The sequence below is a fragment of the Heterodontus francisci genome, unplaced genomic scaffold (assembly GCF_036365525.1).
Source record: "Heterodontus francisci isolate sHetFra1 unplaced genomic scaffold, sHetFra1.hap1 HAP1_SCAFFOLD_102, whole genome shotgun sequence".
In the NCBI taxonomy this organism is placed as follows: Eukaryota; Metazoa; Chordata; class Chondrichthyes; order Heterodontiformes; family Heterodontidae; genus Heterodontus; species Heterodontus francisci.
In genome coordinates, this window is record NW_027140380.1 from 1,014,297 (window position 1) to 1,031,207 (window position 16,911).

Here is a 16,911-nt window from a genome sequence, read left to right on the forward strand (position 1 = left end):
AGTTGGTCTGAGGCTGTGTCTCTCTGATCATGTGGAGTTAAAGCAATTCTTCCAGTCAGTTAGTTCAGTTGTCATTTCATGAGAAATTCGGTCATCATGACTTCGTCAGTGACCTCATGGTTCCGGTGTCTGAGTGATGTTAATCATGATGTGATGAAATGATTGTATGTTCCAGTCTTTCCGTGGTGGGTTTTCACACTGAGTAGAAATGTGTTGGACATGGTCTGAAAATGTTTCACACCGCTCCATTCCCAACTTCATTTACTTGCAGAAGATATATTTCCATCAAAACACAGCTCGCTGCACAGCGAGAAGCTGTGCTGAAGGTGACATCCATGCTTATGCAACTGACAAGGTGGCCGAGAGGTTAAGGCGATGGACTGCTGATCCATTGTGCTCTGCATGCGTGGGTTCGAATCCCATCCTTGTCGCTTGTTTATGAACTATTTATGTTGGGGGAGTTTATGTGTAAAGTCAGCCTCAAAACCCGTTTTTGTCTGTGTCCAGATCGTGATTCCAGAATTGGTTATACTTTAATAAAATTGAGACAGACATTTGGAATTCTTCACCCAAACTGCACTGCAATGAAGATCAAATAGGGATCACGAAACGGAGCAGGATTTTTCTTCCCCTCCTTCCTTCCATCTTTACTTTCTCTGGCTTTGCACCAAGTGAAAGACAAATGGGAAAAGCAAATGGCGAGGGAGCAGATGCAGAAAATTATCCTTTGGCAAGAAATTTATTTTCAAATCTTCTTGATAGATTAATTGAGTGAGCAATGCTTTGCCAGATGGAGTTTAAAATGAGGGGTCATCTACTACCTACGATAGATCAGAGCGTTTTTTTGGAAGAGGTGAGATGTTAGAAACGGCGGAGGAGCAGAGACCCGAATACTGAATTAATAAAAGCTCGTGGACTGGTCGAAAATAATGTGAAAAGTGAACAGAATATGAAGATTGGAACTCATGTTGCAGTGATATAAAGCTCTGTGCTCCTGAAGTAAATGTCCAAGCCCAGATTGTGGGGAATCTGTGGAGAGTGATTTGGTTTTTATTCATTCTTGGGTGTGAGTATCGCTGATAAGGCGAGCATTTATTCCCCATTCCTATTGCCGTTGAGAAGGTGGTGGAGAGCTGCCTTCTTGAACTGATGCAGTCCATATGGTGCAGGAACACCCACAGTGCTGTTGGGGAGGGAGATCCAGGATTGTGACCCAACAACAGTGAAGAAATGGCGATATCGTTCCAAGTCAGGATGGTGAGTGACTTGGAGGGGAACCTGCAGGTAGTGAGTTCCCATGCATCTGCTGCCCTTGTCCTTCGAGGTGATAGTGGTCACGAGTTTGGAAGGTGCTGTTGAAGGATACTTGGCGAGTTGCTGCAGTGCATATGGAGATGGTACACACTGCAGCCGCTGTTTACTGGTTGTGGAGGGATTGAATGTTTAAGGTGGCGGGTTAGGTGCCGATCAAGTGTGCTGCTTTGTCCTGGATGGTGTTGAGCTTCTTGAATGTTGTTGAGTGGGATGTATTCCATCCCACTCCTGACTTGTGCCTTGTAGATGGTGGACAGGATTTGGGGTGTCAGGAGGTGAGATACTTGCTACAGAATTCGTAATCTCTGACCTGCGCTTATAGCCACAGCATTGATGTGACTGGTCCAGTTACGTTTCTGGTCAAGATGTTGATGGTGGGGGATTTAACGATGATAATGCTTCTGAATATCAAAAGGTAGATTTTTTCTCTCTCTCATTGGAGATGTTCACTGCTTGGCACTTGTGTGGCCAGAAGGTTGCTTGTCACTTATCAGCTCAAGCCTGAATGTTGTTCAGGTCTTGCTGCTTGCAGGCACAGACTGCTTCAGTATCTGAAGAGTTGTGAGTCATCATCTAACATTCCCACTTCTGACTGATGTTGAAGAGAAAGTCGTCAATGAAACAGCTGGGATGTTTGGGTCTGCAACACTACCCTGAGAAACTCCTGAGGCAATGTCCTGGGCTGAGATGATTGGCCTCCACTAACCACAACATCTTGTTTTGTGCAAGGTATGACTTCAACAAGTGAAGAGTTTTCCCCCTGATTCCCATTGACTTCAATTTTGCTGGGGATCCTTGATGCCACACTCACTCAAGGGCAATCACTCTCACCTCTCCTCTGGAATTCCAGTCTTTCATCTCTGTTTGGACCAAGCTGCAATGAGGTCATACGAACATAAGATCAGAAGAACTAGGAGCAGGAGTAGGCCATTTGGCCCCTCGAGCTTGCTCCGCCATTCAATAGGATCATGGCTGACCTGATCATGACCTCAACCCCACTTTCTTGCCTGCCCACATAACCCTTGGCTCTCTTGTAGATAAAAATCTTGAAGCCATTCAATGACCCAGCCTCCACTGCTCTCTGCGGTAAAGAATTCCAAAGATTAATCACCCTCTGAGAGAAGAAATTCCTTCTTAAATGAAAAACCCCTAAATCTGAAACTGTGTCCCCGAGTTCTAGATTCCACCACGAGAGAAAACATCCTCTCAGCATCTACCCTGTCAAGCTCCCTCAGAATCTTATATGTCTCAATACGTTCTCCTTTCATTTTTCTCAACTCCAATGAGTATCGGTCCAACCTGCTCAACTTTCCTCATGAGACAACACCTTCATCACAGGAATTAATCCAATGAACCTTCTCTGAACTGCCTCCAATGCAAGTATATCCCTCCTTAAATAAGGAGACCAAAACTGTACACAGTACGCTCGGTGTGGTTTCACCAGCACCATGTACATTTGTCGCAAGACTTCTCTACTTTTATACTCCATCCCCCTTGCAATAAAGGGTAACATTCCATTTGCCTTCCTAATTATTTGCTGTACCTGCATGGTAACTTTTTGTGATTCATGTACGAGGACACCCAGATCCTTCTGCACCGCAGCATTCTGTAATCTCTCACAATTTAATTAATATTTTCCTTTTCTATTCTTCCTACCAAAGTGGATAACCTCACATTTTCCCACATTCTACTCTATCTGCCAAATTATTTCCTGGAGCTGAGAGACCCTGGCAGAACCTAAATTGAGCATCGATGATCAGATTATTGCTAAGTGTGTGGTGCTTGATAGCACTGTTGGTGACATTTTCCATCACTTTGCTGATGATTGACAGTAGACTGATGGGGCGTCAATTGGTCAGATTGGATTTGTCCTGCATTTTTTTTATGGAGAGGGCACACTTGGGTAATTTTCCACATTGTCAAGTAGATGCCTGTGTTGCAGCTCTACTGGAACAGCTTGGCTGAGGGCGCAGCTAGTTCTGGAGCACAAGTCTTCAGTACGAGTGTGGAAGTGAGCAGAAAGGCATGGCACTATGCTTAATGGGAAAGATAGCCAAGTTAGGAATAGTAGCTTTGCTGAGCTTTGATTTTAAGTGGCAGAAACCACAATGAAATAGTTAAAAGTAAATGCAGAGCGTGTGAGACTGTAAAGCTTAGCCGACACTGGTAATTGCAAAGACATCTGTTCTTTTTGGCCTGATTGTGTGACTCCCTGTTGTTTGGAACAAATGGACTCCTGTGAATCAAATGATGTCCATCCCTGTGTGAGTGATAAGGAGTGCTAGGCCCCTCTTATCTTTGTGAACTGCCGCTACTTGATGTAGCTGCAGACTGCACGAAACACTCAGGAATGTACACCTAATAGAGATAGCAGGATGCGCCGCAATTACTTGTCACAAGGTAGAGACAGACTCATGATCCATGTAGGGAGTGAGACTCGAATGATTATAAATGATTCCTATGTTCTTGCTAATTAGCTTGCTTGTCTGCTTTGTTTTATCTTGCTGGTACAAAACAATATTTTATTAGTAACAAGTATGGATTGAGAATGGAGTGTATTGTAACCTCAGTAACAGATGTACTGCATGTCACCACGTGGGTGAAGTCGAATTGTATCGCACTGATTGGTTAAACAAGGGGGTGTAGCATGAATCTTAATGCATAAACAGTCGTACCCGTATCAAAAAACTTCACTTACTCTAGTGGACCAGACAGACTCTGGGTGGAGTCAGTGTCGTTGCATTAGAGTAAGTCAGCCGGCTAAATGCGCAAATAAAGTAATTGATTTTACCTACACATCCGACTCAGAATATTCACTGAACCAGACTGAAGGCAAAAATAACTCAGAATTACACCAGAGCCGGAATGTTGTTAGGGCCCATAGTCTTTGCTGTATCGAGTGCCTTCAGCTGTTTCTTGCCATTATGGGGAGTGAAGCAAATTGGCTGAAAACTGGAAGCTGTGATGCTGGGGACCTCAAGAGGCCGAGATGAATCATCCACTGAGCAATTTCTGACTGAAGATGGTTTCAAATGCTCCAGCTTCATCTTTTGCACTGACGTGCTCGGCTCCACCAAAATTGAGGATAGGGATGTTTTTAGACCCTCCTCATCTGGTTCGTTATTTAATTGTCCACCACCATTCATGACTGGATACCTAGTTTCTCAGGGCAGTGCCCTAGGCCCAACCATCCTCAGCTGTTTCATTGATGGCTTTCTGTTCAACATAAGTCAGAAGTGGGAATGATCGCTGATGATTCACAACTCCTCAGATACTGAAGCAGTCTGCGCCTGCAAGCAGCAAGACCTGAACAACATTCAGGCTTGAGCTGATAAGTGACAAGCAACATTCTTTGATCTGATCCTGAGGGAGATATCCGTGCGTGGAGTGGCGGGATGTATGGAGAGTGATTCTGAAGAGGGTGTCTGAGCCTGGAGGGAAGAATCTGTGGTGAGTGGTCCTCAAAGGATGTCCGTGTCTGGAGATTTAGGATCTCTGAAGAGGGTCTCCGAGCCCATAGTGCTGGGATGTATGGAAAGTGATCCTGAAGTAGGTGTCCGAACCTGGAATGGCGAGATCTGTGGAGAGTGATCCTGAAGTGGGTGTCCAAGCCTGGAGGGCAGAATCTGTGGAGAGTGATCCTGACGAGTGTGTGTAAACCTGGAATGGAAGCTTTCTGTGGAGGTACAGGTGGAGGCCATTCATTCCCAGTATTTTAAAGAGGTTTAGCATAACTTATATGTTTTTACTCTATGCCTCTATTAGTAAAGCCAAGTGTCCTGTTTGCTCTTAGCTACCTTTTCAATCCTTCTCACATTAGTGTACATTGTCTCTCTGCTCCTGCACCCAGTTTAGAACTGTAACATTTCATTTATATGGCATTCTTCCTTCCAAATTGTATCACTTCACACTTCTCTGTGTAAAATTTCATCTGTTCTGTGAAAGCCCATTTTACCATTTTTTTTAAGTTCCCCTGAAGTGTGTTACTATCACTGGCATTGGACAAAATTCCTGAGCATTCTTTGATGCTATCTCCATAGACAGAGCAATCTTTTACGCGAGCTCAAATGTAGGATTTTGTGTGTTGAGTATCTTATTTCACCCACCAATATAAGCACAAATATGTCACGTAAATCTTGTTCACTGCAGTCCCTGCTGCTGTTTGCTGCCTATATTTACAGGTTTTTATCTCAACCTCGTCACCATGTTCTCTAATATATTCAGGGGGCATCAGCAGAGAAAATGTTCACCAAGCATGGCAAGTGCAAGGAAATGTTTATTAATGTCATTATGTCATGAACATAATATACAAATTTTTACATGTGTGAATCATCAAGATGTGTCTTCATAAATGGAACCCCGTCACAATAAACACTGTCACCTTTCAATGTTTAGCAGACAGGTTTGACGGCCTGATGTGTGTGATTCCCATATTAATGTGTTTGTACAAAGTTCGGGGAAAGATGGAGATACGAATAATTTACAGGGAAATCTTTTAAACATATTACCACATCTCTCACTCACAAAGATCTGCAAACACATAGATTCAGAAAGAACCTGAGTACAAAATCAGCTAAAATGAACACAGCCAGAGAGACTTGCGATAACCTGCAGCTCAGGGAAAGTACATGATGTTATGGAAGGGATTCTGTTTCTTTTGTTAAAATATTTTTTGAAGAAGTCATAATCAAACTGAATAAATGTAGGACCAGTTCTTTTTCAAGAGGGCACCAAAAGGACCAATTTGGCAACTATGTTTACTGGTTGTCACATGATTCAAGTTAAATATAGAACAGAAACCCTGGTAACCGGGAGAAATGTGGTTAGTGAAGTCAGTCATGCCCCTTGAATGGACAACCTTGGCAGCAGCAGCGCAAACCGAAGACAGCAGAAAACTCACAACCTTTGGTTGTAGCAGTCAGTGTGTTTTATCTGCTGGAGTGAGCAGCTGATAAAGTTAGCCTGAAGAATCGTCAAGGAAGGAGAGAAGACCACAACCCAGTTTGTTTTCCAGAAAATCTTTAAAAGACCCTGAGAAGTCCACTGAGTTAATTCATCTTGTCGCATGTCTTTGAAGAAGGCCTGCTAAAATTAATTCTCAATGCCTTCTGAAAAGAACTGTTCGAAAATACCCTAGTGACCTGTCTACGTATATTCGGAAGTTAGACTGCATTCCAGTTTTGGAGCAACATATCTCATCTGATGATTTCTTCAAAAATGAGCAAATAAACAGCCCAAGAGGTTGTTTTTGTCTGCAACAGAGTGCTGAATTAAAAAAATAAATCCCTTTTATTTTTTCAGCTATCCGGTGTGTGTGTGTGTGTGTGTGTGTGTGTGTGTGTGTGTGTGTGTGTGTGTGTGTGTGTGTGTGTGTGTGTGTGTGTGTGTGTGTGGCTCGAAGACAAACAAAAGGACTTTAAAAGTTGTTCAAGGTGAAAAAGGAACTTTTAAAATTTCCACCTGTGTGTTTATGCTTTACTTCATGACTAGTTAAAACTTATTCGACAATAAATGGATAATTTTGTTGTTAATTAAAGAAACCTGGTCAGTGTCTTCTATTCTGGGAAAAATAGAGTACATGACTGACTGTATCAGTAAGTGGGAAAAGTTAAAATAGATGTTGTGACCTGTGGAGAAGTGGGATGAGAATAAAGAGTGCCCTCCTCTGCCCTTAGTTGTCACAGCATTTGTGATCTGGCTCATTAGCTTAATTGGTTCGAGTGTTTGTCTAATAATCAGAAAATCTTGGATTCATATCCTTGCTTCAAAAGTTTAGCTGTCAATCGTTTACATATGTTTTCTTGTGAACTTCAACTTTTCTTATGAATTTTATTCACAAAAGAAAACAGCTCAGTGGTTGCCTTTGTGAAGGATGTGTGTTTGAAATGGCTGTTCCTGCTCGTACAGATGTTCAGTGCTAATATTTCAACGGCAACTCAATCCGCTACAATTTCTTTGAGAGCAATGTGTTTGCAGTTGCATTTAACCTGGAAAACAGCTCAACATTAATCTAACTGAAGGAAAGTGTGACCGTGTTGTATGTTTCAGAGTGTTTGTGTCGTTTTGTGTCTCTTTTAACCAAGACTATAACACGACGCAAAGGGATGGGTTGATCCGAGGTTTAGAATATATTATCATTCAGGAGCAAGAAAAATCAAAAGGAACAAAATAAGAAAACCCAGTCTCCAGATTTGAGAATCTGTAGATCCACTTTGGGAAAGTGAATCAGAGCAGAATGAAGGGTGAATGGTCCGACTGCCCAGAAGAGATGATGACACAGCTCAGTCAGCACGTTCCCCTGGTTTATGATGCTGGAACATTCCTCACACAGAAATTATTCAATCAATATTCATCTGCCGAGTCGGTCTGAGGCTGTGCCTCTCTGATCACGTGGAGTTAAAGCAATTCTTCCAGTCAGTTAGTTCAGTTGTCATTTCATGAGAAATTAGAAGTTATCATGACTTCGTCAGTGACCTCATGGTTCAGGTGTCTGAGTGATGTTAATCATGATGTGATGAATTGATTGTATGTTCCAGTCTTTCCGTGGTGGATTTTCACACTGAGTAGAAACGTGTTGGACATGGTCTGGAAATGTTTCACACCACTCCATTCCCAACAGGCCATGACCTGATGTGATGGAAATGTCATTTACTAAAAGAAGCTACATTTCCATCATTGCACATCTGGATGCACAGTCAGGATCTGAGCTGAAGGTGACCGTCCTGCCCAAATTTCCATAGAGGCAAAAAAGACATGTGATGGGTTACTGGCACAAAGCTGGGTGATGAGGTGTTTGAGAGGTTAAGATGATGGATTATTAATTCCTTCTATTTTACATGTATGAGTTTGAATCCCATCTGCATCAACAGTTTATAAAATGTTCAATCCATTGTTTCTTCGTAATTCACCAGCTTTTGCAGAAAGTAGGACTTAAGCTGTTGCAGTACCTGTTAGAAAGATAGTCGAAGTTATTCTGAAGCCATCTTCCAATGTCATCTACATGGAAGCGGGATTTTAAAGGATAAGATGTAGTTTTTAAAAGTCACTTCAATCTTACTCGAGTCTTTACAAAGAAGCCAGGTAAATCTTTGATGAAAACTCATATACATTTAGAGATCTTTTAAAAGCACTTCAATCTTGTTAATAAAAAGTGAATCCCATGGATAATGGACGAGTTTGCCATAATCTTCCAATCTTCCCTGGATACGGGGGAGGTGCCAGGAGTAAACAGTGGCAAATGCGACGCCCTTATTCAAGAAAGGGTGTAAGGACAGTCCGGCTAACTACAGGCCAGTTAGATTAACAGCAGTGGTGGGTAAGGTTTTAGAAAGAATAATCAGGGTAAAAAATCAACAGTCACTTGGAGAGGTTTGAGTTAATTAAGGAGAGTGAGCATGGATTTATAAATGGGAGTTCATGCTTGACTAATCTGACTGCATTTTTTGATGCCCAACAGAGCAGCTTGATGAAGGGAATGCAGTGGATGTTGTTTATATAGATTTTAAGGAAGCGTTTGACAAGGTACCACATAAAAGGGTGGTTTACAAAATTGAGGTTCGTGGTATAGGAGGGTCAGTGTCCAATTGGATAGAAAATTGGTTGAAGGACAGAAAACAGCGAGTCTTATGAAATGATTCATTGTCAGCCTGGAGGATAGTCGACAGTGGTGTTCCCCAAGGGTCAGTGCTGGAACCACTGCTTTTTTTGCGAAAGATAAATGACTTGGATCTTGGAATATTGAGTAGAATCTCAAAATATCCCGATGACAACAAACTTGGAGGAGTGGCAAACAGTGAGAATGATATGAACTGCCTGCAACAGGACAATGATAGGCTAGCAGAATGGGCAGACAGGTGGCAGATGGAATTTAATAGTGACAAGTGTGAGGTGATGTATTTTGGCACAAGGAATAGGGAGAGGCAATATTTACTTAATGGCACAGTTCTAAAGTGTGTGTTGGAATAGAGGGACTTGGGGTTCATGTGCATCAATCTTTGAAGGTGGCAAGACATATTGCGAGAGTGGTTAGCAAAGCATATGGGATCTTGGGCTTGAAGAAAAGAGGCATTGAGTACAAAGCAGGGAAGTTATGCTGAACCATTATAAAACTCTGGTTAGGCCCCAGTTGGCGTGTTGCTTCCAGTTTTGCTGACCACACTTAAGAAAGAATGTGAGCGTCCTTGAGAGGATGCAGAGGAAATTCACCAGAATGGATCCAGGGATGGAGGATTTTAGTTACAAGGTTAGGTTGGAAGAGCTAGGGTTGTTCTCCCTGCATCAAAGGAGAGTGAGGGGAGAATTGATAGATGTGTTTTCGGCTATGACAGTTTTAAATAAATTGGCAAGGAAACATTGTTCCCGTTAACTATTGGTACAAGGACTAGGGGACACAGATTGAAGGTTTTGGACAGGAGATACAGGGGGAATGTGCGCAAGAACTTTTTTACACTGATTGGTGATGATCTGTAACTCGCTGTCCACGAGGGCGGTGGAAATGGAGACAATCGAGGATTACAAAAGGAACTTGAATGGGCACTTGAAGGAAATAATTTTACAGGGCTATGGGGATCGAGCAGACAAGTAATAACTCGTCTCCACTCCTAGTATTTCTAAATCCCACACATTCACGATAATGTGAACAACTCTTTCCTGTTGTTTCTCTCTCAGATTTGTAAACTTCACTGTATTGGAGTGAAGTGACATCTACTGGCAAGGAACAAGAACTGCCGTGATGAGATCAGCCATGATTGTATTGAATGGCAGAGCAGGATCGAGTGGCTGACTTGCCGACTCCGGCTCCTCGTTCTTATGTTCATAGAATCATACAGCACAGAAGGAGGCCATTCGGCCCCATTGTGCCTCTGCTGACTCTCTGACAAAAAGATGCAATTAGTCCAACCCCCTGCCTATTTCCCCATAATCCTGGAGAATTTCACTTTGAAATATTTGTCCAATTCCTTTATGAAAGTTATAATTGAATCTGTTTCCACCACCCTGTCAGACAATTCATTCCAAATCCGAATCAGTTACTGGGTAAAAAGATCTCTCCTCACCTCCCCTTGACATTTTTGGCCAATTATTTTAAATCTGTGTCCTCTGGTTACTGACCCCCAGGACAGTGGAAACAGTTTCTCCCTCTCTACCTTATGAAAATCCTTCATGATTCTGAACACCTCCATTAAATCTTCCCTTAACCTTCTCTACTCTGAGGAGAACAATCCCAGCTTCACCAGCCTGTCCAGAGAACTGACACCCCTCATCTCTGGTATCATTCTAGGAAATCTTCTCTGAACTGTCTCAGAAGCTTTGATGTCCTTTCTAAAGCCTGGTGCCCAGAACTGGACACATTACTCGAGCTGAGATCGAGCCAGCGACGCCCACAGCCCACGAACGAATAAAAAAACGCTCCCGAACCATTCCCCAATTCTTAAGCATTTATCGACGCTCCCTGCCCAGTCCCCAAATCTTATTCATTTAGAAACGCTCCCTGCGCAGTCTCCAACTCTTATTCAGTTATCGACACTCCCTGCCCAGTCCCCAATTCTTATCCATTTACAGACGCTTCCTGACCAGTACCCAAATCTTATTCATTTAGAGACGCTCCCTGCCCAGTCCCCAAATTCTTATCCATTTGCAGACGCTCCCTGCCCAGTCCCCAATTCTTATCCATTTACAGACGCTCCCTGACCAGTACCCAAATTTTATTCATTTAGAGACGCTCCCTGCCCAGTCCATAATTCTTATCCATTCATAGACGCCGTTTCGGGAAGCCTCACCGGGAAAAGCTTCACCACCGCCATCCGCAGGGATACAGATGGGATTGTTCCATCTTATTGTGGCCCTGAGGCCCTGCTCCAGCTGTGTGAGCCCGCAAAGTCTTCTCGCACTTTGTGAATATCCCGCTCCAACTCCGAACCCGCAGCTCTTGCTGCTGACAAAGCTCTCTACCGCGCCTGCGCGCCCCGCTCCTGTCACAGATAGGGCGGATTCTAGGCCGCTGAGCATTCTGGGTATCACACCTGTCATTAATGCTATTCTTTCAGCTGAAAGGTTTTATTACGTACATTTCATGACCTGGAATCCTCGTGAGTGTTTTCTTTTGCACCTGTCAGTGCCTGGGAGGATAGAGTCAGCTTCACTTTGTAGCCATGAGTTTCTGTTGTGAGAAAGTGGTGTTTAACTCAGTATATTTCAGTTTTTGGTCTGTGACTGTGGGTATTATTCAGTACTTGTTTGTTTCTGCTATTGCTCTGTGAGTTTCACCACATATCTTTCAACAATTTGTATGTGAGCATCAGCTTTTGTCTATATCTATCAGTTTCTGAGAAATGAGAAAGGGTTTGATTCTATCCCTATCAGTTTCTGTTACATGCATGTGTCTTTAATCTGCACCTCCTCTGAGTGTGTCTTCGTCTCTGTGCTTGTAGGTGAATATGTGTTTTGCTTTGTATCTCTCAGTCTTTGAAGTGTGAGCCTGGGTTTGTACCTAATTTTCTTTGTACCTTGCTGTTGGGATATGAAAGAAAGATTTTTACACGTTACCTGCCAACTGCTGCTACGTGACTGTGGGTTTCACACTGTATCTGTCAATTTCTTGTCTGGTAATGCGAAGTTTACAGTGTACCTGTCAGTTTCTTGTATGTGAGTGTTGATTTCACTCTGAAAAGAATCATAGATCATAGAATAGTTACAGAACAAAAGGAAGCCATTCAGCTCATTGTGCTTGTGCTGCTTCTATGCACGAGCAACTCAGCTCATGCCACAGACTCATGTATTCCATGAAAACATGCAATTTTTCCACTTCAGATAATTATCTTATACCATTTTGAAAGCCATGGTTGAATCAGCCTCCATCACACTCTCAAGCAGTGCATATCAGATCTTAACCACTCGCTGTGCAAAAGAAGTTTTTCCTCATGTTGCCTTTGGTTCTTTTGCCATTCACCTTAAATCGGTGTCCTCAGGTTACAGAGCCGTGAATAATATTCCCCATTGCTTTCTCAGCACTGATGGATTGTGAAGCAGGAGACAGCCAGAAGTCCCACTGAGCCGCACAGACCCCGTGCTGGGAATGAAATGAGATGAAGTTCAATCTTTCACAGCGAGATGCTGCAGAGAGATGAGTCCCGAATCAAAGTGAGACTTTCTCATACTTTTGCTGAATTTCATTTCAAACACTCCTTTTACTCTCTGCTAATGAAGCCTTAAAAAAGGGAAAAACAAAATGGCACTCAAACTCACCACCCTGAAATTAAAAGTTTAATGTTTGACTGACTGAACTGTCACTTCTACTCGGTCTCTTATTGGATGGATGCAACTGTATTCTCCAACGCAGGGGTGGCATTCAAATCCTCCCATGGGTCCACATGTCAGACTGAGTTCCATGTTGTAGACTCAAGCAAAGGAAATCTGTTCAGTTCCAAAACTATCAGTGAGTTGAAGCTCATTACGATCATCATCATCAGAGGTCAGAACTACCTGGTGAAAGATGACAATCTGAAGAAGGATCCACAATTATTCAAAGGCATAGACAAAGTGAAAAACAAGAAAATCGATGAGTCAATGCAAGCCAAACAACAGAAACACTGAAGAATTCCATTCCATTCCAGTCCAGAACCCAGTCCTGTTGTTTTTGGAGTCAGGTCACAATTACTGCAACAACTTTATATTCCCACTTAGCTATCTGTACATTTAGTTAATCAAGCTCTTTGAATCCAGCTCTCTGGTCCTCAAGCAGGCTCCATATGGAAATCAATTCCGCCTTCTGCAATGTTGAAACCAATCAATGACCTTAAACTAAAAATGCCAAAGAAGAAGGACTTGTCCAGGATTTGAACCCAGGATCTCTCACACATTAATTAATCACTCACCCTAAGCAAGGATCATACCCCTAGATGAACATGCCACTGATATCAGAACTTCCTTTTAGCTCCTGTGGAATTTCACTGGCAGCCAAAGCCTACCATCCATTTTTTTTTTTCAGAGCAAAGCAACATCTTGCAAATTCTGAAATAAAAACAGAAAGTGTTGGAAATGTTCAGAAACTCTGGCAGCATCTGTGGAGAGAGAAACAGAGTTCACCTTTCAGGGCGTTTACCTTTTGTTTGAGCCATCCTTTCACACTGCTTCTGTCCACCCAATCTCACTTTCTATTTTATCTAGATTCCACCCACTCACTACCTAAATACATTTATCATGAATTCCTCATATCTTTTAATAATGACAATTTTATATTTCTGGCCTTTGCTTTGGACTCCACGACAAGTGGAATCATGTCTCCACCAACCCAATCAAACCCATTCACTATTTCCTCACATTGCAATGTTTCTTTCACCCTGACAGACGATGGAATTTCTGCTGCTTGATTGCAGTTCTTGCTTCCTGCCAGTAGATGTCACCTCACTCCAGTACAGTGAAGGTGACAAATCTGAGAGCACACAACAAGAAGTAATTGTTCACGTTGTTCATTGTTCAGTGAACAGGTCCCTCTATTCCTGCACACTCTTTAGAACTGTGCCATTAAGTATATATTGCCTCTCCCTATTCCTTCTGCTAAAATGCATCACCTCACACTAGTCACTATTAAAATCCATCTGCACCTGTCTGCCCATTCTGCTAGCCTATCACTGTCTTGTTGCAGGTGGTTCATTTCATCCTCACTGTTTGCCACTTCTCCAAGTTTGGTGTTATCGGCATATTTTGAGATTCTACTCTATATTCCAAGATCCAAGTCATTTATCTGTCGCAAGTAAAAAGCAGTGGTTCCAGCAGTGACCCTTGGGGAACAGCACTGTCGACAACCTTCCAGTCTGAGAATGAATCATTTATTACGACTTGCTGTTTTCTGTCCTTAAGCCAATTTTCTATCCAATTGGACACTGACCCTCCTATTCCATGAACCTCAATGTTGTTAATCACACTTTTATGTGTCGTTTCTTAAAATCCATATAAACAACATCCACTGCATGCCCATCATAACCCTTCTCTGTTAGTTCATCAAAAAATGCAGTTAGATTAGTCAAGCATGAACTCCCATGTATAAATCCATGCTCACTCTCCTTAATTAACTCAAACCTCTCCAAGTGACTGTTGATTTTTTCCCTGATTATTCTTTCTAAAACCTTACCCACCACTGCTGTTAATCTAACTGGCCTGTAGTTAGCCGGACTGTCCTTACACCCTTTCTTGAATAAGGGTGTCACATTTGCAACTGTTTAATCCTCTGACACCTCCCCCGTATCCAGGGAAGATTGGAAGATTATAGCAAGCCTTTCTGTTATCTGCATCCACATTTCCTTTCGCAATCTGGGATGAAAGCCATCCGGACCAGGTAATTTATCTTCCTGAAGCATAACCAGCCTTTTCAGTACCTCCCTCTCTCAATTTGTACCCTCTCCATTGCCTCTACACTCTCCACTTCTCCTGATATTTTGTCAAATTCCACTTCCTTAGTGATCATTGATACAAGGTACTTATTAACTAGATTAACATTGCCCTGCAGCTCTAAGTATATATTACCCTCTTTGTCCCGAATGGGGCCCACTTCACCGCTGACTACCTGCTTATTATTTATATACTGCTCGAAGATTTTTGGGTTCCCTTTCATGTTGACTGCCATTCTATTCTCGTAGAGATAGGGAATAAGCTAAATATAGAAGATAGAAATATTTCCCATCCTTGGGTGAGGTGGAATTTTTTTATGCTGTGAGTGGTAATGTCCTGACCCACGAGTGTGGTAGAAGTAGAGACAATCAATGATTTGAAAAGGAAATTGGATGGATACCTGAAGCAAAGGAACTTTCAGGAGGAAAGGGATCGAGCAGGTGAGTGGAACTGAGTAGCTGGCTCCGATAATTGCTGCAGTCACTGCGATCCCCCTTAATTTTGTACAAGGTGACAATGTTTGCATCACGCATGTTTTGAGCCCTTGTTGAGCTCGACTATGGAGGGCTCACTGTCCAGTTCCTCCATGACAGGGAAGTCTGGAATGGCACTGAGAGCTACTTCAATGACAATGTTCTCCGTTATGTAGAGTTCAAGATAATGCTCCACTCACCTTTCCGTCTGCTTGTTAGGTTCAGTGATGATCACCCCTCTCTTTGTCTTCAAAAGGTGCTGATTTAGTTACTACTGGGCCCATTGCTTTCTTAATTCCTTCATACATCCCTCTAGCATCCCCGGATTCATCAGCAGAGGTTTAACCAGTATTGATTGGTGCAGTGCCGAGCAGTCTGCAGAGACTTGTTTGTGGCAGCTCTGAGAGCATTTAGATGTTGTTTGCTGGGGACTTGTTTGTAGTTCATGAGGGCTCTCCTCTTAGTTACAGTAACTGACTCCATTTCAGTCCAATAAGCCTCAAACCAGTCAGCATTCCTCCCATCTCTTTTCCTATACACAGTGAGTGCAGAGTTATAGATGGTGGTGTGCAGATGATTCCACTTTAACACTGCACTGAGGCCTTGAGCATTGTTGTCTGAAAGAGCCTGATCGAGGATGTTGAGGAACTCCTGGGTCCTTTCTGGATCAGTGGTTCGGCAAGTGTTGATCAGAAGACGAGCTTTTATCATGGATGGATGAAGCTTCCTTGGCTGAAGCCTGACCTTGTTACACACCAGGGAGTGATCAGTGTCACAGTCAGCGCTGTGATAGCTGCGAGTGATGAGGACACTGCTGAGGGTGTTATGTCTGGTGAAGATAAGGTCTAGCTGGTGCCAATGGCATGATCTCGGATGTCTCCAGGACACCTTGTAGCACAGCTTGACCTGGAAGTAGCTGTTCATCACACAGAATCCATGGTGACAGCATAGCTCCAGCAACCTCTGTCCATTTTTGTTCATCTTGCCAATCCCCTGGTGCCCTATGCACATTGGCAAAGCTGTGTAGTCAGTACCCAAGCTTGTGTTGAAGTCTCCTAGAAGGTACAGTCCCTCAGTGCTGGGAATTCTACTGATGGCAGTGTCAAGTGTCACATAGAATTGATCCTTGACATCTGGGGTGGAGGTGAGTGTCGGGACATAGATGCACATGAGATTAACTGGGCCCACACTTGTTGACAAGTGAAGAGTAAGAAGTCTCTCTGAGCCTACTGTGGGTGGTTCACTCATTTGAAGTGGCGTGTATTTTACTGTGAAACCCTCTCCATGCTCACGAGTTGCCTCTTGGGCTTTCCCCTGCCAGAAGAAGGTGTAGTGTTTCTCTTTGAGGGATCCACTTTGAACGAGTGTAGTTTCTTGCAGCACAGCAATGTCCACATTGAGCATTGTGAGTTCCTTGTCGATCACAACTGTCTTGTGTGTGTCAGCAACCTGCAGAAGGTTGTCGGTAAGGCCAGGACACATGGTCCTCACATTCCAGCTTGTGATGCGAAGGACTGGTGTCTTCTTTGTTGAGTTTGTTTTTCTTGGTGCATAGATTATCAATCCGCCTGTTGAGAGATGACTCTCTAAGCTCCAAGCACCCATTGAAGCAAGCAGGTCGTGGCAGGACAGCACCTAACTGACTGGGGGCTGTCCAGCTTGGAGTGAATGGTAGCTATCCAATGAGACACTAAGAGCTCTCCCATTGTCCGAAGTAACCCCTGGCGCTCATACTCTACAA

The 16,911-nt window shown here is 43.1% G+C and overlaps 1 non-coding gene across 1 annotated transcript; it reads left to right on the top strand.

Moving 5' to 3' along the window:
* Window positions 1-349: 349 nt before the first annotated feature.
* Window positions 350-431, top strand: trnas-gcu (transfer RNA serine (anticodon GCU)). Its single transcript has one exon. It is a non-coding gene; the product is annotated as a tRNA-Ser (tRNA).
* Window positions 432-16,911: the final 16,480 nt, after the last annotated feature.